Genomic DNA, 26,087 nt, shown 5'->3' on the forward strand with positions numbered 1-26,087 from the left:
AAAAAGAAAACAAAAGTGGAAGGACTTCTTTTACCAGATTTCAAGACTTCTGAGTCACTTATTAGGACGGTATAATATTAGCACAAGGATACAAATATATCAGTGGGATAGAATGGCTTGCCTAGAAACAGATATATGGGCACATAATTTATGAGAACAGTGATACTAAATATAAGAGAGAAAATATAAATGGTGGTGTTCAACTGAATATCCATATGGAAAAATAAAGAACTTGACTCTTACATATACCCAGACACAATCAATTCCAGGTAGATTATAGATCAGAATGGAAAAGGCACAGCAATATAGTTTCTAAAATATAACAAAAGACAACATTTTCATGTTTTCCATGTTAAGGAGAGATTCCTTAAACAGGATACAGGTAATAATAACCATACGGGCAAAAGATTGATAAATTTCACAACATTCAAATAAGGAAATCATGTTCATGAAAACACATAATTATGATGGTTAAAGGCAAGTCACATACGTGGAGAAGATATTAATGATACATTTAACCAAGAATTGTTCATATTTAGAAAAATCATTCAAATTTATATGAAAACTGTAGTTAATACAAAAATAAAACGAACATTAGCTTTGAACACAGACTTCAAAAGAGAGGGTTATCAAGTGACCTACTAGCTCATGAAAAGTTGTTTGAGCTCATTAATAATCAGGAAACTAAAAATTAGAACCACAATGAGATAGATTACATGTCCATCAGGATGGATAAAATATATACATATTGACTGACCATACCAAGGATGTGGAGGCACTAGAACTTTTGTACACTGCTAGTAGTAGTTCAAAATGGTACAACCACTTTAGAAAATATCTTGGCACTGATCAAGTAAAGTCAAAGAATTTCTTATGATTTATTAATTGCACTCCTAACTAAATTTATGCACGTTTTTTCTTGTGTTAAGAATGCCACTGTAACATTATTCATAATTTCCAACCCAATGTCCATTAATAACGAACTATGGCATATTCATACAATAGAATATCATATAACAACCAAATGAATCAATAATACATATCTACATAAATAAACCTGATTAAATCTCAAAAACATAATGTTGAATGAATAAAACTAGAAAAAAAAGAACACAAATAGCATGGTTTTCTTTACACGAAATTTTAAAAAATTAGTGTTGCAAGTTATATGTAAAATTGTAACAAATTATATGTAAAACTGTAAAAAATAATATAAGACAAGGAAACAATTACCATATAATAAGAATAGTGATTATTTTGCAAGGGAGAAACTCTCTAGTTATTAAGAAAAGGTAATATCTTATTTCTTATCAACTGAAAGGTATACTGGTGTATGTATTAAGATAAATTAAGTTATATATCTTTTTTATTTGTGTTTTCCTTTTTTTTCTTATATATCATAACTAGAAAAATAAAAAGATGGTGTGGGAAAAAATTTCTGCTCATAACCTTTCAGCTTTAGTCTATATACCCAGCGGGAAATGACTTACCTAAAAATGACTTATATGACTTCAAAATCTCTCTAAATCTCTTTCAGCACAACCATTCTTTGTTTTTCAACACTTGACTCCCATGAAAAGCAAATCCAAGATGAATTCTACCCAGAACAAATGACTAGACAAAACCAGGCTGTATCTGTTTCCACCCATTATTATAGGATTACAGACTGCAGAGTGCTGTTTGTACCCATTATTATAGGATTACAGATAGTAGAGTGCCTAGAAATATGATTGGAAAAGTAAGCAAGGGTTACATTATAAAAGTTTTTTTTTCTTTTTTCTTTCTTTCCTTTTTTTTTTTTTTTTTTTTTGCTAGGTGTATAAGGACATATGCTTCACCTTGCTCACCTATCATCTGTGGGATATACCAAATATTGCTGAAGAAAAGAATGAATAAATGTATCTGAACTTTAAGAATAATGGATTTCATCAACTTACCTCAATGAGGTCTTGCAGAGGCTAAAATAAGAAAATACATGTAAAGGCACCAGCATGATGCATGATATATAGTATACCCAATGCACATTATTTTTAATTTTTTAAATTAACTTATAGTTTTGAGCAAGTTATTTTTATTTAGGCCATAATTCTAAGTTTAGTAAAATATAAAGAAACTGTCTTAATTTGCTAGGGCTGCCCTAACAAATTACCACAGACTGAGTGACTTAAATAAAGAAATGCATTTTCTCACAGTTCTGAAGGCTGGAGTCAAGGATCAAGTCGCCAGTAGGGTTGGTTTCTCTCCTTCGCTTGCAGGTGCCTGCCTTCTCTCTGTGTTCTCATACAATCTTTTCTCTGTACACACACAACTGTGGTATTTCTTTATTTTTTCCTGTAAGACCAGTCACAGTGGATTAGCACACTGCCATTATGAACTCATTTAACCATAATTACTTCTTTAAATACCTTAAAGTTTCAGTATATGAATTCTGGGGGGACATGATTCAGTCCATCATGGGGACCAAATTAACTTGAAACTTTCTTCCAGCTACAATTTCCAAAGAATCTTTAAAATAGAAAACCATAGATTCACTCAGACTTGCAAAGATATTGTGAAAATAAATATATCTTTCTCCTACATAAAACACTCTCCAAGTCAAACTTCAGTTTATAGATTCACATGTTAGTTGGTATCTCCAATCTCTGACTTTTGTTGTCATTATTATCAGAGAATTTTTAATAAATAACTGCATACATTTAGTTCTATGGTAGGCTGAAGAAGAGTTTTTTTTTGTTGTTGTTGTTTGTTTTTTAACGTGGACCATATATAAGATCCTTAGGGAAAGAGGAAGAGAAAAAAAATTGTGAAGGATATAAAGACTAAGAGATGAATGGATTGGTCTGCAGATACTTCCTAGCAAGGGAAGTCTTTAAAACATATATACACAATTTAACCATGTACAGACATATGGCAAATCACCCTCTTTTTCTTCCTGTGCCGATCCACTAAACCAGATATGAGGTTCTGCCTCTTATGAGCTCTGTGATATAAAGCAATTTTAACTAAGACTTTCTGAAACCCTAGTTTCTTCTACAAAATAGGAATAATTGTATTTAACCTGCAGAAGAGTTGTGAAGATTGAATGTAACAATATGTATGAAAGACCTAGAATATTATAGCGTGTGAAGTTGTTAATAATCTTACGCTATTGAATTTTAGTAAAACCCACATAGCATTTTCATTCACTAATTGGGTGTTCATTGGAAACCAACTGTTGTATCATTCTGACATATTTGTCGTAGAAATAGTCATTAATCATCATAGACGACTTCATACCTGATGGTATCTCTCACTCATCAGCTACTGAAGAACATCTTTTCATCCAATGAGAAAGCATCACAGGGATAAGATACATAAAATTTTTCTTGTTGCTATGTTTAATGCTAGTTTGTTTTAAATAAATGCATTATTATCATTTTAGGTATTTTTAAGTCATCCTTTTATTTTCATACTCGAAGGGAAAGGATCAAGATGCTTTTTAAGTTTTTAATGTATTTCACAATGTTACATAGGTTAATCACTTGCCCTTCCTCATTAAGGAAACCAACTAAATCATAAATTGATTAAAATATGCCAGCAATACTATGAAGTCTCTCAATAATTATGAAAGGGAAAACATAAATAAATGTTTGTAATTCAAAATAGAGATTGAGGTCTGAAGGAGAGAGCAAAATCTATTTACGAAGAGAGGATCCATGACTGCTGGAAGTGGTTTTTCTTTTGGGGTTTGATGGCTCAATTCAATCTAATTTGGGAAGTACAGTAGTCCCCCTTTCCAAGACTCCCAGTGGATGCCTTGAAACCACAGGTAATACCATACCATATATACCTACTATGTTTTTTCCATACATACATATCTATGATAAAGTTTAATTTATAAATTAGGCACAGTAAGAAATTAATAATAATTACTAATAATAGAACAATTTCAACAATATACTGTAATAAAAGTTATGTAAATGTGGTCTCTCTTCTCAAAAATCTTATTACACTGTAGTCACCCTTCTAGTAGTAATGTGAGAGAGAAAATGCCTACACGATAAGGTGAAATGAGGTGAATGAGGTAGGCACCATATTGTAGCATTAGGCTACCATCAACTTTCTGATACATCAGAAGGAAGATCATTTGCTTCTGGACCACAGTTGTCTCAGGTAGTTGAAACCATGAAAAGTACAACCATGGATAGGGGGGTGAAGGGGACTACTGTATTGTGAGAGATATTCTTTAATGGGACATAAGCCATTGGTGAACAGAGTGATGCCTTTGTGACATATCGAGAATCATTTCACAATGAGTATATGGATATGCCTCATTCTAGTTCATGTGTAATGATGTGTTTGTTGTTACCCTGCTGTGACGATTAGATTCTAAAAAGATATTAAATGAAAAGCTAACTAACTAGAAGTTTAGCTCATATCTGTGTTATTGAGGAAAGAATGCCTTTGCCATGCTGTTGTTTTCAGTACAGATTTTTTAAAATTCCACAGTGACTTTAGTTAAACCTTAAGTACTCTCACCTTCATTAAAAATAGAAAGAAAAAAAAAAGCTAGTATTGATTGTTGCATTTATGTATAAGAGTTAAGCTAGGGAGTTAATTTATATAGTGTAGTCCTTAAGAGCTCCTCTCAGTAATTAGAGCCTGGGTTCCAAGCCTGTTTCTGCCGCTTGCTGGCTGCATGCCCTTGTGAAAGATGCTTAACCAGTCTCTGCCTCAGGGACATTTTCAATAAAATGAGGCTAATAAAAGTACTAATCTCAAAGAGTTCTTATGAGTGTTAAGTGAATTGATTTATAAAGCACATAGGCTAGTCACTGGCCCCCAGTAAACTTTAATATGCTTTTTTCCCCATAAACATTAAGGAATCAATATAGGCATGTTCTTAAATCAAAACATGTTTTATTAACAAAAATGTAGTTTTTTTTAAATACAAACTCATTATTTTAAATACTTTGTACAGTATTTGCATTAAGAAATGTTTTTCATATTTTTGACATGTTTATTATCCTAGACTTCACAAGAGCTGTGGTTTGGAATTTGCAAAGACAGTCTACAACTGGGTATGAAATGACTGAATAACAATCTTATTTGCTTGGTGATTTTTATCACTAAAACCAGTTTAATAGAGCCACAATAAATAGTGAAAGTTGTTAATATAGTAGAAATGATTAGTTTAACCATCAGTTTTCTTTATGATTGTTTTACATATACTATCAGTAAAATCTCTTCTTAATCTACTCAATTGTGTATATATGGAGTTAATAAACAATGTTCATAGTCAGAATTTAAATAAAGTTATAAGCTTTGTGTCTTGAGCTCCTAGTGTTTTTGTCTTGTTTAGTTTTTGCCTCTTGTTTCTGAGAATAATAAAGGTTTTCACATTGTCAAGGCTCAAATTCTTAAATTAAACCATATGCCTACCTTTATTCTTACCTATAATGTCATAAATTGCACCAAATTTATAAATGAATTGAATGCAGTTGTATCATTGGGCTACCACTTTATGGAAATGACTTTTAGCACTTAAATCTCACAAGTGCTCTATAGAGACCCACACTTTCAATCTCATAAGTTGGGGTTTTTTTTTGTTTTTTGTTTTTTTTTTTTCTCTTCAGCTTTTAAAGCTCTTTTGTTTGGAAAAGAAACTTTATAATAAAAAAGAAAAGCCCACAGTTGCCTGAAAGTATGTTTCTAGTTTCTTTTTCTTATATAGTGGGATTTCTCAAAGGGAAAATAAGAAGGGAAACAATAAATTTATTTACTGAATAACTTGACTGAAAAAAAAAATTAGGAGATGACAAAATTTACCTAATATGGGTCATAGTATATGACCTAGTCAGTTCACTTGTAGGCATTTACCCATGAGAAATGAAGTATACGTTCACACAAAGACATGCACATGAATGTTCATAGCAATTTGTTTATAAGAGCCAAAACATAGAAAAAAACCCAAATGTTCATAAAAAGGTAAATAGATAAACAAATTGTGGAATATAAAATAAAATACAACTCAGCAATCAAAATAAATGACCTACTGCTACACCCACCAGCGTGGATTAATCTCAAGATAGCTACTCTCCGTGAAAAGAGCCAGTCAAAAACAGTACATACAGTGTGAGTTCATTTACATAAAATTTTAGAAAATGCAAATTAACCTATAATGATATAAACTAGATCAGTGGTTCACTGTGGATGGGATGAGAAAGACAGGAAGGAGCAAGAGAAAAGGATTTCAGAGTGGGACAAGGAAAATTTGGAGATAACGGATATGTTCATTATTTTAATTGTGGTGATAGTTTCATGGGTGTATAAATTTGTTAAGATTATTATATACTTTAAATATGTGCAGTTTATCATATGTCACTTGTGCCTCAGTAAAGATGTAAAAAAAATATATTGGGGAAAAAACAAAATTAACTGAAATTCACCTCTTTGTTTCAATCTACCTTTTTCTAGACTGATTATCTAAGATGGATATCAGAGTGGCCTGAGTGCTCTCAGTAGACTCTATTTATCATCCTGGAATTGCTAGCATATCATTTGACTTGTGGCAGATTATGATTACTTAGCAAAAAAAGGGAATTTTGAGAAGGGAATTCATATCTAACCAGGCCTCACCAAATTTGAAAGGATGTTGGGAGAGAAAGAATAAAAGAAAAGTGAGCACGATCAACTTCTTAAGAAACCATCTGGATAGATTTACCTAGAAAAAATCTTTTGGGGACTTTTCTTAAATGAGAAAAACAAGGGAAAACACTGGCTTTCTTTCAGGATCTTATTTTTTTCCACCAAAAATACCTCTATGCTAAATATTATCGGTATTTTATTTTGAACTATATAAACTAGACCCCATATTAATATAAAGCTATTTAGGAATTGTGTTTCCCTATTAAGCTCTGTCTTGTTAAAATAGATATGTGCCTCATTACAGGGTTCTTCAGGCAGAGTTCAGACTTCTAAGTGATACTTTCCAAAATTCTCTACTATAATCATTTGGTTTCTCTTGACTTCTCATTATCATATTCTAATTATTTGATAAATAATTTCATTAATGTAAACTTGATGCTGGCCATTGTTCGCTATCATTTTAAAAATAGGTGCCCAATTACTCAACCCTCTGTTACAATATGGATATGTGAATTATAAGGCTATCTACTTAAGAGTTTTGTTTTGTTTTGCTTATTGTGTTTATAACACATATAACAAAATATATGCTTTTAACCATTTTTAAATGTACAGCTTAGGATTTTTAAAAATTGATAGATCAGGAGTTGGCCAACTATAGCTCATTAACCAAATCCAGCCAGTCTGTTTTTGAAACTATATCTCATTGGAATATAGTCATGGTTATTTTTACTCATATTTTATATTGCTACAGAGTCAAGAATTTGCAACAGAGGCCATATAGGCTGGAAAGCCAAAAATGTTTAATATCTGGCTCTTTATTAAAAAAACAAACAAACAACTTTCCCACCCTTAGTCTTAAGTAAATAAGTTATTGCTGTCACTTAAGAAAATCCAAAGATTGCTACATTGTTGGTCAAAAGACAGACTCTTGAGCCAGGTCTACCATTAACTGATTATGACAACTGGAAAGCCTTATCACATTTTGGTCTTCAGTCTCCTCAAATTGCATATGTTGGATTAAATAATTTCTACAGTCCCTTCTAACTGAAAATATGCTCACTAAAACATTTAATTCTCTGGTAGAGATGGCTAGTACTTTTGACTCCACTGATAGTGTCTTAATTCTTTGTTCCTTGAATCTTTTGGATATTGAAGAATGTATTCATAAATGAAAATTTCATAATGCAAATTATTGACATTTAAATTATTCATTGAAGTTTACAATATCGATGAGCTAAATACATAATGTTAAAATTCTAATATTCTATAATTAGCTTAATCTTAAAAACATGCTAATCACAGCTGTATTCCTATGCTTTCAGCAGCTCAGCTGAGCTTTATTCAAATACCGTTGTAGGTAAAAACAAAGATTTGGCATGTCTAATGTTTAGAATTACTTCAGATTATCACCCTCACTCTGCATCAGTTCAAACCAAATGGTATCTGATAAGTTAATAGGAAAAATAAATGAGTCTTTTGAAACATGAGAACAAAAGACCCTCTCAGTCATATTTAGAATAGAGGGCAAGAGTAAGAAAAGAACATTGATACCATCTGAAGCAGAGCATTGTTAAAAATATTAAAAGAAACAGAAAACTGGAAACTATGTAGGTATGATTTTATTTTCATGTTTTCTGCAAAGGAGAATGATATTTAAACAAAACTGGAATGTTTATAGGGAAGATGAAACCACAATAAGTGGAACAATGGAGAGAAAGTACCTAGCACTTTAATTTAACTCACAAGTCCAGTTATTGACATTTAAGATACTGAGGTAAGTTCCAGGAGGAACCACAGGAACACTCTTGGCAATGGTGATTTCTCATATAGCATAGAAAATAGAAAGGAGACAGAAGATGGGAGAAGTTTAAATGTTTTGATTTGCAATAAGAAAATTCTAGAAGTTGTCAATCAGACAGTTAGTTGTTTCTCCCTGTCAAAACGTAAAATGAAAGAATGGATGAATTACAGAGAAAACTCTGTTTTTTTTTGTTTTTTGTTTTTGGGGTTTTTTTTAGATTTTATTTATTTATTTTGAGAGAAAGAAAGAGCCCATGCTCAACTGGGGGGGTGGGGCAGAGGGAGAGAGTCTCAAGCAGACTGCATGCTGAACCCAGAGCCCAACACAGGGCTTGATCCCACAATCCTGAGATCATGACCTGAGCCAAAATCAAGAGTTGTACGCTTAACTGACTGAGCCATCCAGACGCCCCTGTATTCTGTATTTCTATGTGCACTTAGGAAGGGTAAAGAAAACCATAATATCCAAATTTGTGAGAATATGTCATGGTCAAATAACCTCATATTCTACTTCAATGGAGTTATCAGAACAGGAGAGCAAAGGACATTATGTTGCTTATATTCAGAACAATATAGAAAAATATCTTAACAGCAAAAGAATGTTTAATAAAAAGGTTTGTAGAAATATACACAAACATCTCTAACCCCTACGCAGCAGCCTGCGTATTCAACAGCAAACATGAAAACAGGAAACACTGTAAAGGTCTTGAATAGCTGAGTAACCTGTTATTATCCAGAAAAATTTTTAAACACTGTTCTTCCACTATATTTGTGAATATATATGCATTTCTTTGATAATACATAAACTATTATGCTATTGGTAATATATTATATTAAAATTCCTTTAAAAATAAGCTGCTATGGACATACATTGACTCTATTGACTCAAAACATGAAAGTCATCCATAACAAATATAAGATTTCTGAAGGTATAAAAAGACTTATAAAACATTTAATAAAGCCACATTATTATAACACTCAAGAAAGTAAGGCTTTATAGGGTAAAGAAAATTCTCCAAGTTCCCACGGATAGCCAGGCCAACTGGAATGCCATCTCTACGTCTAGTCCATTTAATCCTTTGTATTGAATTTGCTAGTTCATTATCACATCTAAACTACAGAACATACTTAGGTAAAAGAATCAAAATAATTCTATATTCATTTGCTCTCTTTTCTATACCTTTATACATTGAAAAGATTACATCAGTAAAAACAGATATTCTTCCCTCCTATTCTACTCATCTTATAGTGTGCATGTTCTAATTAGTCAAAACTTTTCATCACTAATGGTAACTAAAGCTGTACCTATATGTCAGCAGGCAAAAGATGCCTAAAAGTTATGGAAAGAGATATGACATAAAATAATTTTAAATTCAAATTTAAACCCACTAGACAGAGGGTTCAGAGGATTGTTCACTACTTATCAAAGTCTTTGAGGTTTTACTCTCAGGTCTTTTTTTTTTTTTTTCCTTAAGACTACTAAACACTGGAGTAAAATTAAAAACTAAAGTTAGAAAGTAATCAACACTGTGTTTTCTCTTTTAATTGAAAAAGAAAATGCAGTTCTGGTTCAGCAACTGTGGCTTAGAATTTCTTTTAATTCCTCTCCTACCCCTTTCTTTTCAACAAGGTTCTTCATTTAGCTGGTGGAGATAACTAGTAATGCAAGCTTGAGTTAACAAACAAAAAAGGCATTAATAAAAAAGCCTGCATCCTCATTTCTGATATCAGAATTATATTTTTTCTTTATTCAAATAAGAACAAAGGTCTTTACCCTTTCCAGGAATAGAGTCATTATAATCTGTCTTTGTATATTCTTTAGGATTACCTAGATATTTTCTTCGCAGTTCATTAGCTTCATAGTAAGTTTCCCTATTCTTTTATAATTATTCATTTCACTACAGAAAAATGTTTTATCTTGATAGCTAGCTTTAAAAAACTAGGCATTTTAAATATCTCTGGGTTTTGCTCTGTGTTTTTAGAGATAGTTTTCCTTTCTATCAATCAGTGTCCTATCCTTCCTTCCCCACCAAAGGGAAAAAATATGGAGAAGAGATGCATGAAGGTCATCACTGAAGAGTCATAAACCATTGTGAATAATGTCAGAACTATAATTTAATTAGTGCCCCATCTGTCACTTTCTGTTTGACGAGCACTAAATGTCCAATTATCATTTAATATCTGCTCTAATCAGTTCTGGCAAATTTTGCAGGCACACAAGAGATGACATTAATAGATGAAAGTGAGGCTACTCTTGCCACATTATCAGAAAGAAATCTTGAACAGCACTGACTTACAATTGGGAAGGTAAGAATTCATTCCAATTAGTCGTAACGACATTTTATATCAATGATGTTGTGGGGTGTCTACAAAAGAATTTTCTTTGTTCTCACAAGAAGTTAATGAAATAGCTCTATGATTCTTCAAGAATTATTTTATGGATTCTAAAATAAAAAATTAAAATATCATCTATGCACACAACCATCCTTGATGCAATGTCTTTGAAAACCATCTTACTTCTGGTTTAGTCATCTACCTCTTTTAACCTAGTTTTTCCACAAACAAAGGCATTATTAGGCTGCATTGGATCCACACAGAGTTTTGTAAGCAAACCATATGCTTAATGCATTTGGGATATTGTCTTTTGTAAAATAGAAATGTGAGTCAGTAAGGGAGCATAGTTATATAATAGTGAAATGAATAGAAATGTTACAAATTGGTTTCCTATTGCCAAAAAAACAAAAAAAAAATACATCAGCATTCCATTTGGGGCTACTACTGATTATTTTGGTTTAATTTTTCAAAAATTGGAATTATAGACTGAAGACTTTTAATTGTTGTCAAATTATTAAAGGCATGTAATAATTCATGCAACATTCTCATCATCATTACTAACATTTTTCCTACTGATTCTTCCCCATCTTTTGCTTACTTGTAAGATGAGGAAAAAAAAGGCTTTTATTATTGATTGAAAAGGTGAAAACCATCAGGAAATTTCATACTTTTCAGAAAATAATTGCAGCAGAAAAGATTATTTTAAATATAAAAGAAAACTGAGGCCAAGAGAGTTGTTTAACTTGCTTAACACTGGAACAAAGAGTTTTTTTTTATCTTTTTTTTTTTTTAAGATTTTTATTTATTTATTTGATAGACAGAACACAAGCAGGGGGAGCAGCAGAGGCAGAGGGAGAAGCAGGCTCACCGCTGAGACCCCAGGTTCATGATCTGAGCAAAGGCAGACGTTTGACTGAGCCACCCAGGTGCCCCCAAAGAGTTCTTTTTAAATTACTTCTTTCTACAATATTTTATATTAACTACAAATATCTCCTTAAGCAGAATTTAGTATGAGGTACATATCCTCAAGACAAATAAAGCTAGACTCTATTGAACCAACAAGTAAAATTATTAAACTTATCTATTTTGTGCCTGATATTCTAGATACTGTAACCAGAGAGGAAGAATAGAGTTAATTTCACTTAGATTCAAAATAGTAAAATTTTGAGTTTGAGTTATTGGAATTATGGTCTAGCAGAGGAGCTTCTGAAAATAAAGGAGTTTTAGATCATACAGGTTATTTGTATATGCTGATGAAGTAAATATCTAATATTTGACATTTTCCAACACATGGTCTATTCACTGTAGTCTGTTGTGCCTCAACTTACTCCAGCCATGTTTCTCTTCTTTTGCCCAATAATGTATAAGCTGGAATGAAAAAGGACCAGTAATTTATGTCTGTCTGCCTAAAACTTGAGCAATAGTAAAAAGCAAATTCTCAAATAAAACCTCAGGTGTCCCCAAATGTAAATGTTTATAGTCAGTCACAAGAGAGATCAAAGTTCCTTCCTCTTAATTCAAAGATGAATTATTACTTTTTCCTAGTACATGTTTTCATTAACAATCAGTAAAGGCTTTCTTTGATTGGCTGTTCCCTTTAATGAGAAAATACATTTCACACACAATTTGGGGCCCAATTTAAATATTGTTCCTAAATGAAGTGACTTGTATTTGCACAACTAGTTATCTTTCCCATGAAATGCACTCAGGAAACTGAACTCTACATGCCTTCTCGTAGTTGCTAATAAGACAAAGAAAGGTTTTTGATAGGTCCTATCCAGTCATCATGACTAGAAATTTAAAATAAAGCTACTTCCCTTACATTGTATATTTAAACTATATTCCTAGTAGGAAAAAACATCATTACTAATGGATTTATATTCTTATACGATTGAAGCTGAGATTGAGCTGAGTGTGGCTTGATTTTGGCAAAAAATTTGTTAGGCTATTGTGCTTCTGTTTGAGTCCTAATTATCCTGACCACCCGAAAGCACAATTTGACTCAAAGTATTTAGAGAATAGAATCTTGCTTTCTGCACCTTTGGCAAAGAAAGGAGAAAGGGATTGTACCACTACTGTATATGAGGGTGAGTTCTCATTTTGTGTGTCTCTGTGTGTATCCGTTGGCCTATAACTTGTAAAAACCTGTTGAGCATATGAGCCAGAACTTTAATTGTCAGATTTTTAAAACACTAGCAGGGAAATCCTGAGTCACAACTTGAGGAAGTTCTGTTGAGTGGGGGGGGGGGGGGGGGGGAATCAAGCAGCAAATTTAAAACCCAAAGTAATCATTCCCGATAGGAATAGATCATATGAGCCCTTTCCTAGGAGATGGTATATTATTGATTCCAAATACCAGTGTTACAGTGCATACTTCAAAGAAGAGCCTTAATTTCAAGAACAGTACAAGACTCTATAAAAAATGTTTCTGCATTCTTAGCCCTATGTAAACGAAATATTAAGGGTTTTTATTTTTAGTGTTTGGAGCCAAGGGGCTCATTAAGCTATCCCATCAGTATTTGTTCATTGACACTCCTTAACTAAGTAGCTCTAGTGACACATGGTTCATTTTATCCCAAATACCTTGAAGAACCAGTAGCACTTTCCTAAATAGAAAAAAATAAAATAAAATAAAATAAAATAAAATAAAATAAAATAAAATAAAAAAAAGACATGGGTTTCATCTTGGTTTGGAAGACGTGATGCCAGAAGAAGCATCACCTTTATAAGCAAAGAAGGGCTGTCAGAGACTTGACCTAAAGATAGAAACCTGATTTCTCTACTGGTTTACTCACTAGCTTTTATACTCAACTCCTTAGTGGCAACTTCATGTTCATCCCTACTTTACGAAATTCACTTAGAACTAGATGCGTTACTTACAGGAAACTAGACAAAATATTTATGGTACATTGGAGAGCTGCTAACTTCTAGGAAAGGAATATATGGTTTCTGCTTTCTCTGATCTCAGTGGTTCTAAGGAATGGTGAAGTCCTGGGGGTTATCATGAGGGATGATAAGCTTTAAAATAGGCCAGAGCCCTTTAGTCAACAATCTTTTATTTCCCTTGCTCTAAAACTGCAAAATTGCCTCACAACCAGAGGGCATTCACTCCAATTCTATCTAGGCTATTTCATACTAATACTAATTAATTAAACACATATTTAAATCAGATAATCAAATAACAGGAGATGAAGTGTCAAGAGAGGGCATTTCTCAATTTTCTAAAGTTCTGTGAGCTTTAATTAAGACTTCTGAAAATCCGTATCATTCTGTAAATTTACTCTTTTCCCTTAATGACTTGAACTTTGTGTGATTATGAAAGGAAGTCTCTAAGGGCAACAGAGAACTTGGTGGCCACCCATCTTATGATACGCTCCAGTCAGTTTCTAAACTTTCTGCCACTCAAAACAAACATTTAACCAAAAACAGTGCCATTATTCTTACAGATTGGAAAATGTTCTATCAACTCCTATATTTCAGGGAAAAATGGTAATCTGAAATATCCAGATTATAATGTATTCCTAATGTGACTTGTTCTAACCAAACAGGACAGTTGTAAAAGAGCTGGGTTCAGCTAACGTGTATCAAGTAAACATATTTCACAGTAACATTATTATTGTTGAATACAATTGTTATTCACTATGAATTTGGATTAACTCTTTAAAGTCCATAACTGCTGTTTATTTCTGCTTCTTTAAATATAATAATCTCCAGGAGCCTGAAAGAAGTAATAAAACTGCAGGGGAAGCTCATCTACACTATATCCTAAAGGTATTTTGGTGGGCTGAACAAATTGGGTTCCTTGTTTAAAATCTAGAGTGCGTCACTTTGGATTTGTAAACATTAAGCTTCACAACCCTGAGCCTCACTGATTGAGTGCTAACACTTATTTCCAAGTTTTTCAGACAGGCAAAGGTAATTTGACCCATTCATAGGCAGAATCACCAAGAAAGAGCAAACACTGGAACATTTGCAGGAATAAGTACAGTAAATAATATTGTCTTATTAAAATTCAAGCTGTGGCTTCTAAACCAGATGGGTTAGCAGAAATTTTTACATAGCTCATGAAAGAAAATCGCTTATTTGCATTAAAAAAAAAAAAAAAACACTGGAGTTTGGACAACATTCTGAAAAACAAAAATATAGGTGATAATCATGAAAATGTATCTTAAAGAAACATAAGCTGCATTTCTTTTAATATAAATTTATTCCTTTGAATTTAATATAATTTTATCAGACAGAAAAATTGTTTACTTTGCAAGAAATAGGACATGAATAAAAATGTAAAAAAGCTTTTCAATATTAATTTCAATGATTAATGAATTTCAATGTTAAATGAATTTAACATATGCAGGTAAAAAATAAACCAAATGGATAAAGGATATTGTACTTTATTAAAGTGCAAAAATCTTAATGTACCTAAATAAGCATAAAGTGAGATGCTTTTTATTCAGCATGCTCATCAACAACTACTTTATACCCAACAATGGCATGCACAATTTGTAGAAAAATTTAGAAAGAAGAGATTGGTAATTTTTGGAAACAAACATAAGAACAACTGGAAAATGAGACTTTCTCCTCATATTTACAGTAAAAAAACTACATTGGTGACTTTTATATTGTCAATATGAAAAAGCATGTATGGGAATTATAAAAACTATTATTTTTAAGTTTAAAAAAAGGTTTTATGGGTTTCAGAAACAAGATCCACTCTAAGCTTCTTTTTATAAGATGCTTTACACACATAAACATAATTTTAAAACATATTTTAATAAGGTGATTTTAAACATATCACTTTAGTGAAAGACATGGGAGGACAGATAAAATCAACATTTTAAGCTATACTTAGAATACTTCCAAATCACTTATTTGGGTATTAAATCACAATTGAATCAATGGTATGATAATGTGGATATGATTTTAACAGCTAAATGGAATAACAATTTTTTGTTTCTTCAAGTATGTATTTTATCTCCTTGTGGAAATATCTCTTATCCCCCCCCACAGAATAAACAACATGATACAGTGCTGATACAAAATAATTTTAAGTGAATATAGCTTATTGATTTATTAATAATTGCCAACCACTCTGAACTAGACACTATTCTAGACAACTAGGAATTCAGCAGTGATTGAGAACAATTCCCCTCCTTCATAAGGCTTACCGTCAAGTCTCCAGTATTAATTTCTACTTCTCTTTACATTAAGAAGGCACTTTTAACACCAACATTTTCATTATTCACCCCAAACAGTGTTTTGTTTAGTTGTTATTAGTATTCAACTTAAAAGCAAATTGTAATAAAAATTTTGTTCAGGTGAAAAAAAAATAAGTCATTTTTAGTCATTTTATTTCATTTTATTTATTTATTTTTTATTATTTTTTTTATACTTAAGTAGGCTCCATGCCTAGTGTGGAGCCCAACACAGGGCCCAAACTCACGACCTAGAGATCAAGACATGAGCTGAGATCCAGAGTCAGTCACTCAACTGACTGAGCCACCCAGGCGCCCCTAGTCATTTTTATTTTTAAACTGAACCCACCAGAAAATATTTATGACATAGGCAGAAATGTTTATTTTAAGACTAACATGATTGCTCTTTGTAAACTGACTTACTCTATATAAATTAACATAATAATTTTTCCTCTTCACAGTTAAGAAAATTACTTATTTTGGGAGGAGACTAGAATTCCTTGCATACATTGTTTCTTCATTTCATTTTACCATAAGGGCAAATGATTTTACATCCAAAAAGCCTGAGACACGGAGACAACTCAAAAATAACATGAATAAGGTAAAAGAAAATGTACCCAAAGCTCAAGTGTGAGTTATAAAGGCTATGGGTTCCCAACATGGAGAATTATCTCACTCTTCCAAAAGCAGCGGGAGATCTTTCAATTGAATGAAAAAAAATATCCACAATCAACCTACCTATTAATAACAGCTGTCAGTCTTCACATTTTAGAGAAAAATGGCAATGAAGATATAACACATACATATTAAGGGAACTATTTTTGGTTTAGGAGCCTGTAATTTTTGTGTAACAGTTAAAGTGTGCATCTGTTCTCTTATTTCCAATGAGGGAAAAACATGGTCATCATCTGAAACCATTTCAGTGTATTTTTTTTTAAGCAAATGTGCTTTTTACCCAACAATAATTCACTAGACTAGGCATAAAATGAAAAGGAAGAGAGACACATGAGAATTTACAAATTAAACATTATGGCAAGTTTTCTACTTTCCTACGTTTACAAAACAGTTAGCCATTTGTGTGAATCTAGGCCTGCTATTGGTCTGTAAATGCATTACCATGTTCAGGAGCCAGTGTTACCTAAGAAAAAAGCCCTCGAAGCTGGCCTCCTGAAAAAATAATAATAAGGGTATCCTTATCTCCTTTTATTTATCTTATCTCTTTTCTCATCTTTTGTTTCCCTCCATTTATACTGCAGTGACAGCATCAAGTAGCACTCGTGCTTCCAAGCCCTTCCATACATTCTCACCTTCGAACTTCTTTAATTCCGTACATCAGAAAAATACCTGGCCGATCTTTCATTCTCTTTCAGTCTTTAAAATGACTGATATGCTAATATTGTTTACATTATAGAGGGAATGTTCTACAGAGTTATAGAACAGGCTCTGAATTCTGTTCAATGTCTGGAATTTGCACAAAGTACCTCATCGTCCCTCAAATTATTGCATCATTAGAGAGAGGTGAAAGTAATGCTTTAATTTTTAAACAATCTGCAAATCCTTAGAAATGAAATCCAAGCTATCTGAGGTTACCTTGTGAATTCCATATAAATACTGTGTCCTACATTCTTGGTTGTGGATATGCAGAAAGTTATAAAGAGGGCAGGATTAAAAAAAATAGAATGAATTCTAATTTGTCCCTTGAACAATTACAGTAAGGAGTTTTGGCTTTCCAGTTTCCAGTTCATCTTGACTTTTATTTTATTTATTTATTTTTTAATTAATATAATGAGAGTGTATTTGCTTATGTAGAAGGCCTTATCTTCTGAAAACGGTTTCAGAAAAAAGATAGTATAATTGTCCTGATGTCCCCTCCTCCTCCTAACTATATCTTTTAATTAAACATATATATTCAAGTGCATAAAATTTTAAATGTATGAAATTTGCATTTCAATAAAATACTTTAAATTGGTCCTACTATAGAGTCAATGAAAAAATTTAAATCATCCAATATATTATTACAATAGGAAGTTTCCCTTGGGAGCAGGTGACATTAAAAATAAGAACAATTAGGATTAATTGAATTACTGAGCATTAAGGCTGAGACAGGCAGATGATCTGAACAAAACACAAAAGAGTAGCAATATAAATACACCCTCCTGAAAGGAGGCTTTGCTATCCAGAAACACAAGATCCAGCTCAAAGCATGCACATATAATTTTTTTAACAGGAAAATATACATTGTTTTGGTAGATCAAATGAGTTGTGAAGAAGGTCACCAAGATAATCTAAATATCTTTAAATATTACCTTAACTTCATTGGTGTGGTATCTGAGGGTAAGATCACAACACCAGAGATGATATTCAGACAATCACAAGACTGTTTTCTCAGGTTATTGACATTCACTGCATTCATACTATATCACTGAATAAGTTTCCATGGGATAAAATGTTGCTGTGGGTTGGAAATTTTTAAAAACCCATTTAATGTCATAATTTGTAGAGATAAGAAATAAAATATTAAGCACTTATATACTAAAAGAGTAAGGTTCTGGTAAATGTAAAAAGAAAAAAAAACATATGCCCTTACATTTCACAAAGGAATTTCCCTTATTTTACTACTAATATAAACACTCTGCTCAAAATATAAGGATCAATATCCAAGTGCTAAGAAATGTATGGACTAGGACTGCCATAAGCAACAGGTTCTGATAGTTTTCTGGACACTTTCTTGTACATCTTATTGTGTACTACAATACAGTCAGAACTAGTCATCAGGAAAGTTTGCTTATAAAGCTCGTCTCATGGTAAGAAAAAAAAAACTTAGACAAAATAATGAAAATGATGACTGCTGAACCATTTACATACACAGCCATGTGCACTACTTGATTATTTGCCAAAGTCTTGATATTTTTATTGTACAGAATAAGGACAAATCAATATAACATATAAATAAACGATAGCTAACTATATTTAGCAGTTGTTATTTTAGACATTTTAGATTTCATAGAATGTTCTTTTAGTGTGAAAGGGAATATTTACATTATGGAAAACAAGAATTTATAGCTAATAGAATAAATGATTTTTCTAATAGAAATCTGGATAAAATATGGAGTAAAATATCTGTAAAAATAAATTAGCAAGAAGTCAGAATCAAAGGAAAAAGAATGAGTGCATGATAAAAGAAGGAGGAATTATTAGTAGCAAATATCTATGTAGTACTTACCATATGGCAAGCCATGCAACAGGCTTGTTGGTGTGTGTGTGGGTGTTTGTGTATGTATCCCTGATAACAATCCTATTATTCCCACTTTACAGTAAGGAAATTAAGTATAGAGATACTCACTAACTACCCATCATTGATGCAGATCTGGGTGCAAACCCAGGAAACTGATTCCTTAGATGTGATCTTATGTGCTATAAAGCACTGCCCTTTGAGTAATGCTATTAAAGAAAATGTGTAGAAGAGAATATAGAAAACCAAGGAAACAGAAACATACAAAAAGGTCAAATATTACTTTGGGATTAGTTATTGAGACAAGAAAAATAGTTAATATCCCTCCCCATAAATTAATTCTAAAGTTGCATTACTGTCAAGGAAAGGACAGGCAATTTTGTCCTTTCCATTCGAAATCCAATTTATGATGTCCAATGCTGTAAATATTCAGCAATAGCTGTGATCTATAAATATTTAATACAAATGAGGTCATAAGTATAATTCAGACTAAATGCTAATTAAAAAATATAAAGAAGATTGGTAGTTACTTTCCTCCCCAAACTTCCAGATGGTGTTTAATCAGTATACGTGACTATATTTAAGAATAGCATAATTTAAATAATAATTGAAAAGCAATTTGTCAGTTATAGGAAACAGCACTGGTAAAGATTCCGTGACTTTATCACAGTCCTTTTACTACATAGTTCTTCTGCAATTATCCACTTTACTACCAACTTCCTTGCCTCTAGTTTAATAATTCTAGCATATTTTGTCTTTAAAACCTTGAGAAAACAAGTAATATATAAACCACTCAGAGCTTTAAGTAAGCTAGACATATTTAACTACAAGCAATGTAAGAGGACTCCAATCATTTTAATATTCTACTTATGTTAAATAATAATTCCAAAGACAGCAAATCATCTCACAAAGAATCTCAAATGGAAGACATAGGAAAGCATTTAATTGGTTAAATTAAACATCCAAGAACTATTATTAACTGATATCAATAACTTATCCACACACGTTCAACATAATTGAGCAGAGATTAATCAAGTGTTATTGATTTTTGATTATTCCTGTTCAATTAAGTATTATGAATGTTGCATATACCTATATATGCAAATATGCATAGATCTATGCAAATATGTATTATGCATGTGTTTCATATTCCTCAACTTTTAATATCAATTTCATCACTAGCTAAGCTTGAACCACAAGCATAAAAAAGTAATTAATGACAACTTGTGTATATATTTCAACTAATGTCTACCCATTTGGTTCAGTGCAAATTAAATTTCAACGTGTAAGTTTTCATATATAATGCAATGCTGTATTGGGGGAGGGGACTAGACAAATTCACTCATTCATTCATTTACTCATCATTTGAGATAAATGGTTGAGCTTAGTATTCTGAGTCTTCTATCTCAACTGTAACTAAAATCGTGAAAATTCTCATTTAAAAAAATAAGGGGTTGTAAATGTATAAATGCTCCAATAGAGTACTTTGTGTTGTGGTTAAGAAAATGGTGTCTGAGTGTTTCAAGAGTTTAAAAAAAGTCCAGGAATCACCCATGCAATGATTTTATTACGCAAATGAAGAAACTAAAATTTAGAGAGAATAAATAATCCACCAAAGTTTTTCAAATGAGTTTTTGTTAGAATTAGAACTAAATTCCATGCTCTCTGAACCACAATGTATGGCCCTTTAAAGCACTGAAGATTTCCTAAGTTATATTCTCTGGAACAGTAGGGTTCTGATAGATATTAATAGCTAGTCTGAAGAAGAAAAATAATAAATTATATTTCTATATATCCATTAATGCATAATCAGAAATCAAAATTCAAAAATATCCTTTACAATAGCAATAAAATATGGCATACAAAAAGATGCACAATATTTGCAAATCAAAAACTATAAAACAACAAAGACCTATGCAGTAAAGGAAGAGAAATGCTCTATTAATGGGTTGTTAAGATACCAATTTTCCCTAAACTGAGGTACGTTTTCAATACAAACTCAATCCAAATTCCTGAAAGTTTTTTTGTTTTTAAAGCAATTCACAAAGATATTCTAAAACACACATGAGAATGCATAGGTCCTAGAATAGCCAAAATAATTTTTCAAAAGAGGAGCAGTGTTGGAGTACATATTGAGTTCCATATATAGAATGAAATCAAGATTACTACCCAATTTCAGGGGTTTATGTAAAACTGTAGCAATCAATATAGATGGTATCATCTCAAAGATAGACAAATAGATCAACAGAGCTGAGTAAAGGTTTGGTAAGAGACATACATATATGTGGAGAACTTATTTTTGACAAAGATGCAAAGACAATTCAGTAGAGGAAGGATAGTCTTGTCAAAATATGGTGTTAAAATAATTCGGTATCTGTAGGTTAAAAAAAAGAAAGAACTTACTTTATCTTTGTACCACATACACCAATGATCTTAAAACAGATCATAGCCATAAATATAAAACTCAAAACTATAAAATGTGTAGAAGACAACTATGACAAAGACTCTTCAACCTTGGGTTGCACAAAGATTTCTGAGATATAACATCAAAACCATGATTCAAAAAGAACAAATTTAATTGGATTTTATCAAAACTAAAACTTTTGTGCTTTCAAAGGCACAGTTAAAAGAATAAAAAGATGAGCCACAGATTTGGAGAATATATTTGTAAAGCATGTATCTGATAAAGGAATTATTTTCACAATATATAAAAAGCTCACAAAACTCAATATTTAACAACAACAACAACAAAAAAAACACACAACTAGAAAATGAGCAAAATACTTAAACAATTACTTCATCAAAGAGACACAAGTGACAAATAAACACAGGAATGATGGTCAAATTATTAATCATTAGAGAAATGCAAATTAAAACCATACTGAGATGCTGTGAGTAAACACAGTTAGTAAAATGGCTAAGATGAAGAAAGAACAACCATACCAAGTGTTAGTGAGAATACGGAGCAACTAGAACTTTCATACAATGTTGACGGATGTTTAAAATAGCAAAACTACCTTGGAAAAGAGTTTGGCAGTTTCTTAAAAAGTTAATATATCCTTTTAAAATGATAGAGCTATTCTACACCTAGGTATTTACAGAGAGAGAAAAAAAAGCATAATCCCATGCAAAGACTGACACATGAAAGTTTCTACCAGTTTTATTTATAATAGCTAAAAATTGGAAACAATACGAATGTCCCTCAACAAATGAACAGATAAACAAACTGATATATCCCTGTAATGGAATACTACTCTTCAAGATGAACAAACAATTGATACATGCTATAGCATGGATGAATTTCAAAATGTGTGCTGAAAGAAGTCAGACCAAAAAGAGTATGCTCTGTGTTAATCCATTTATACAAAATTCAGGAAATTAAATCAATGTATAGTGACAGAAATGCCAGGAAAGGGAGGTGTAGGAACCAAGGATTACCAAGGGGCATGAAGAAACTTTTGGGGTGAAGTATATTTTTTTTGTCTTGACTGTGGAAAAGATTTCATGGATATTCACATAAATCAAAACATATCAAAATATATACTTATTATGTTAATTTTATCAATTAAGCCACTAAAAAGTGGAAAAGAAATTAAGAATTCAGATCAACAAAAACTGAGAGAGAATTCTTCACTAGCAGATATGCCCTAAAAGAAATAGGGAGTCTTTCATCCTTAAATGAAAGGAAACTAGACAATAATTCAAATACACACAAAAATTATAAGGAATGCTAGTAAAGGCAATTTCAAACTTAAATGTACCAGACAGCATAAATGTATGTTGTTTGTAAGCCATTTATTCTTCTACATAACTAACTACAGAACCTCAAAATACATGAAGCAAATTGACAGAATTGAAGGGATATATATTCAACAATACTAATTGCAGACTACAATGTCCAATGTTTAATAAATGACAGAACAACTACAGAGAAAATCAACAAGGAAATATAAGATTAAATAACACAATAAGCTGATTAGGCCTACAGGGTATCTATAGAATAATTTACCCAATAACCATAGAATACACATTCTTCTCAAATAAACACTAAACATTCTCCAGGACATACTATATGAAATCTCAATATATTTAAAAGTGTTCAACTCATAAAAGGTATGTATGAAATTAGAAATCAATAACAAGGAAATTTAGGAAATTCACAAATATTTAGAAGTTAGACAAAAACTCCTAAATAACCAATGGTCAGAGAAGAAACCACAAAGCAAATAAGAAAATACACTGAGATAAATGAAAAGGAAAGTATAATGTAACAAAATTTATGAGATTCAGTGCTCAGAAGGAAAATTATAGCTATCAAAGCCTGTGTTAAAAGAGGATGTCAAGGCACCTGGGTGGCTCAGTCATAACTCTTGATTTCAGCTCAGGTCATGATCTCAGGGTCGTGGGACTGAGCCCTGGGTCAGGCTCTGTGCTGGGTGTGGAGCCTGCTTAAGATCCACTCTCTCCCTCTGCTCCCCCACCTCTCCATTCTCTCTCTCAAAAAAGAATAAATAAATAAATTTTAAAAATAAAAAAAAGACGAATCATCTCAAATGAATCCCTAATCTTTCTCCTTAATAAACTAGAATAAAAGGGCAAATTAACCCAAAGCAAGCAGAAGTAAATTAATAATAAAGATAAGAACAAAATTAAAACAATATAGGTAGAAAACATGTAATCTGAACAAATTAAAAAATTGGTTCTTTGAAAAGACCATCAAAATTGACAAGCTTTAGCTAGACTGACCAAGATAAAGACAGAGCAATTGATTTACTAAAATCAGGTATAAAAGAGAAGACATTAACACTGCCATCACAGAAATTAAAGGGATTATAAGGAATACTTTGAGCAACTGTTTGTCATCAAATCACACAACTTAGATGAAAGGGACAAATTTCTAGAAAACTGTAAAGTTCCAAAATTCACTCAAGAAGAATTAAAACCAAAGCCACCACATTATACATTAGATCCTCAGAGCTTCTTCATCTTATTAAACGTTCTCACATACACATAAAACAGGTAAATAGGTGACGGATGTGTTAATTAACTTCACAGGGGAATCCTTTTGTAGTGTGTATGTACATCAAATCATCACATTGCACTTTAAATATCTTACTAAAATAGTAAGATATTGTATTTTATTTGTCAATTACACCTCAACAAAGCTGAAAAAAGGAACAAGCAGAAAATCAGAATATATATATATATAACAAATAAAGAGATTGAAATAGCAATCAATTTTTTCCACAAGAATTAGCCCAGGAGTAGATTGCTTCACTGGTCAATTTATCAAACGTTTAAGGAAGAATTAACAACAATCCCTCAAAACTCTTACAAAAAATAGAAGAGAAGGGAATAGTTTCCAAATTATTCAATGAGGTCAGTATTATCTTGATACAAAATCAAACTAAGATATTACTAAAAAACTGCAAACCAATGTCCATTACATATATAGATGTAATAATTCTCAACCAAAACTACCAAATTGAATTCAGCAAAACATGAAAAGGGTTATATACCATGACCAAGTCCTTAACTATGAGAAATTGCATGCTTTCTTCTCTACAATCCAGAACAAGGAAAGGATGTCCCCAGGCATCACTCTTATTTAATATTTGATTGGAAGCCATAGCTTTGTAATAATACAAGAAAAGTAAGTAAGAGGTATACATATTGCGTAGAAAGAAATAATACTGTCCCTGTTCACAGATAACATAATTGCTAATGTAGAAAATTCCCAAGCATAAACAGCAACAATAACAAAGTTCCTGGAACTAATAAGTGATTATCTCAACAGAATACAAGGTTAATATACAAAAGTCAAATACCATCCTTTATATCAGCAATGAACAATTAGAATTTGAAATTAAAAATATAATACCATTTATATCAACACCAAAATAAAATACTTAATTATAAATCTAACAAAAAATGCACAGGATCTGTATGTGGAGAACTATAAACTCTGATGAAAGAAATCAAAGAATACCAAATAAATGGAGAAATATTTCATGTTCATGGATTTGGAGACTCAATATTGTTAAGATATAAGTTCTTCTCAAATTGGCCTATAGATTCAATGTAACTTTAATCAAAATCCCAGGAAAATATTTCATGGGTATCAACAAACTGATTCTAAAGTTTTATAGAAAAGCAAAAACCAAGAATGAGCAATGCAATGTTGAAGAACAAAGTTAGAGAACTGACATTGCTCGGCTTCAATACTTACTATAAAGCTACAGTGATCAAAACAGCATTAGTATTGGGGAAAGAATAGATACATAGATCAATGAAACAGAATAAAATGCCCATAAATAGATCCACACCAGAGTATGTAGCTGATCTTTGTCAAAGGAGCAAAGGCAATTCAGTTGAGAAAGGATAGTCTTTTTAACAAATAGTGTTGTTACAACTGGATGTCCACATGCAAAGAAAAAATAAATCTAGACACAGACTTTATACATTTCATAAAATTAATTCAAAATGAATCATAGACCAAAATATAAAATGAAAACGATAAAACTTTCAGAAGAAATGATAGGAGAAAAATCTAGGTAACTTTGGGTTTTATAATGAGTTTTTAGATACAACACCAATACAAGAAAGAAAAATTGATAAGCTGGACTATATTAAAATTAAAAACTTCTACCCTGCAAAAGACACTGTTGAGAACGAAAAGGCAAGTCACGGACTGGAGAAAATATTTGCAAAGGATATATCTGCTGAAAGACTTGTATTCAAAGTACACACAGAGCTTTTAAACCTCAGCAGTAACAAAACAGACAATTTAAAAAATGGGCAAAAGATATGAACAGATCTCCCATCATAAAGACATACAGATAACAAATAAGCATATAAAGAGGTACTCAACATTATCTGTCATTAAGAAATTGTAAAACCAC

The 26,087-nt window shown here is 31.8% G+C and overlaps 1 long non-coding RNA gene across 1 annotated transcript in view; it reads right to left on the reverse strand.

The window, feature by feature from the left end:
* Positions 1–1,394: 1,394 nt before the first annotated feature.
* Positions 1,395–26,087, reverse strand: part of LOC148110406 (uncharacterized) — a 335,550-nt gene continuing 310,857 nt past the window's right edge. Inside the window, exon 3 of the long non-coding RNA XR_015723754.1 lies at positions 1,395–2,331. This is a non-coding gene — a long non-coding RNA (uncharacterized LOC148110406). The remainder of the gene's footprint in view (positions 2,332–26,087) is intronic.

The sequence above is a fragment of the Ursus americanus genome, chromosome 3, assembly GCF_024610735.1.
Source record: "Ursus americanus isolate L20-20 chromosome 3, mUrsAme1.1.p, whole genome shotgun sequence".
NCBI lineage: Eukaryota > Metazoa > Chordata > Mammalia > Carnivora > Ursidae > Ursus > Ursus americanus.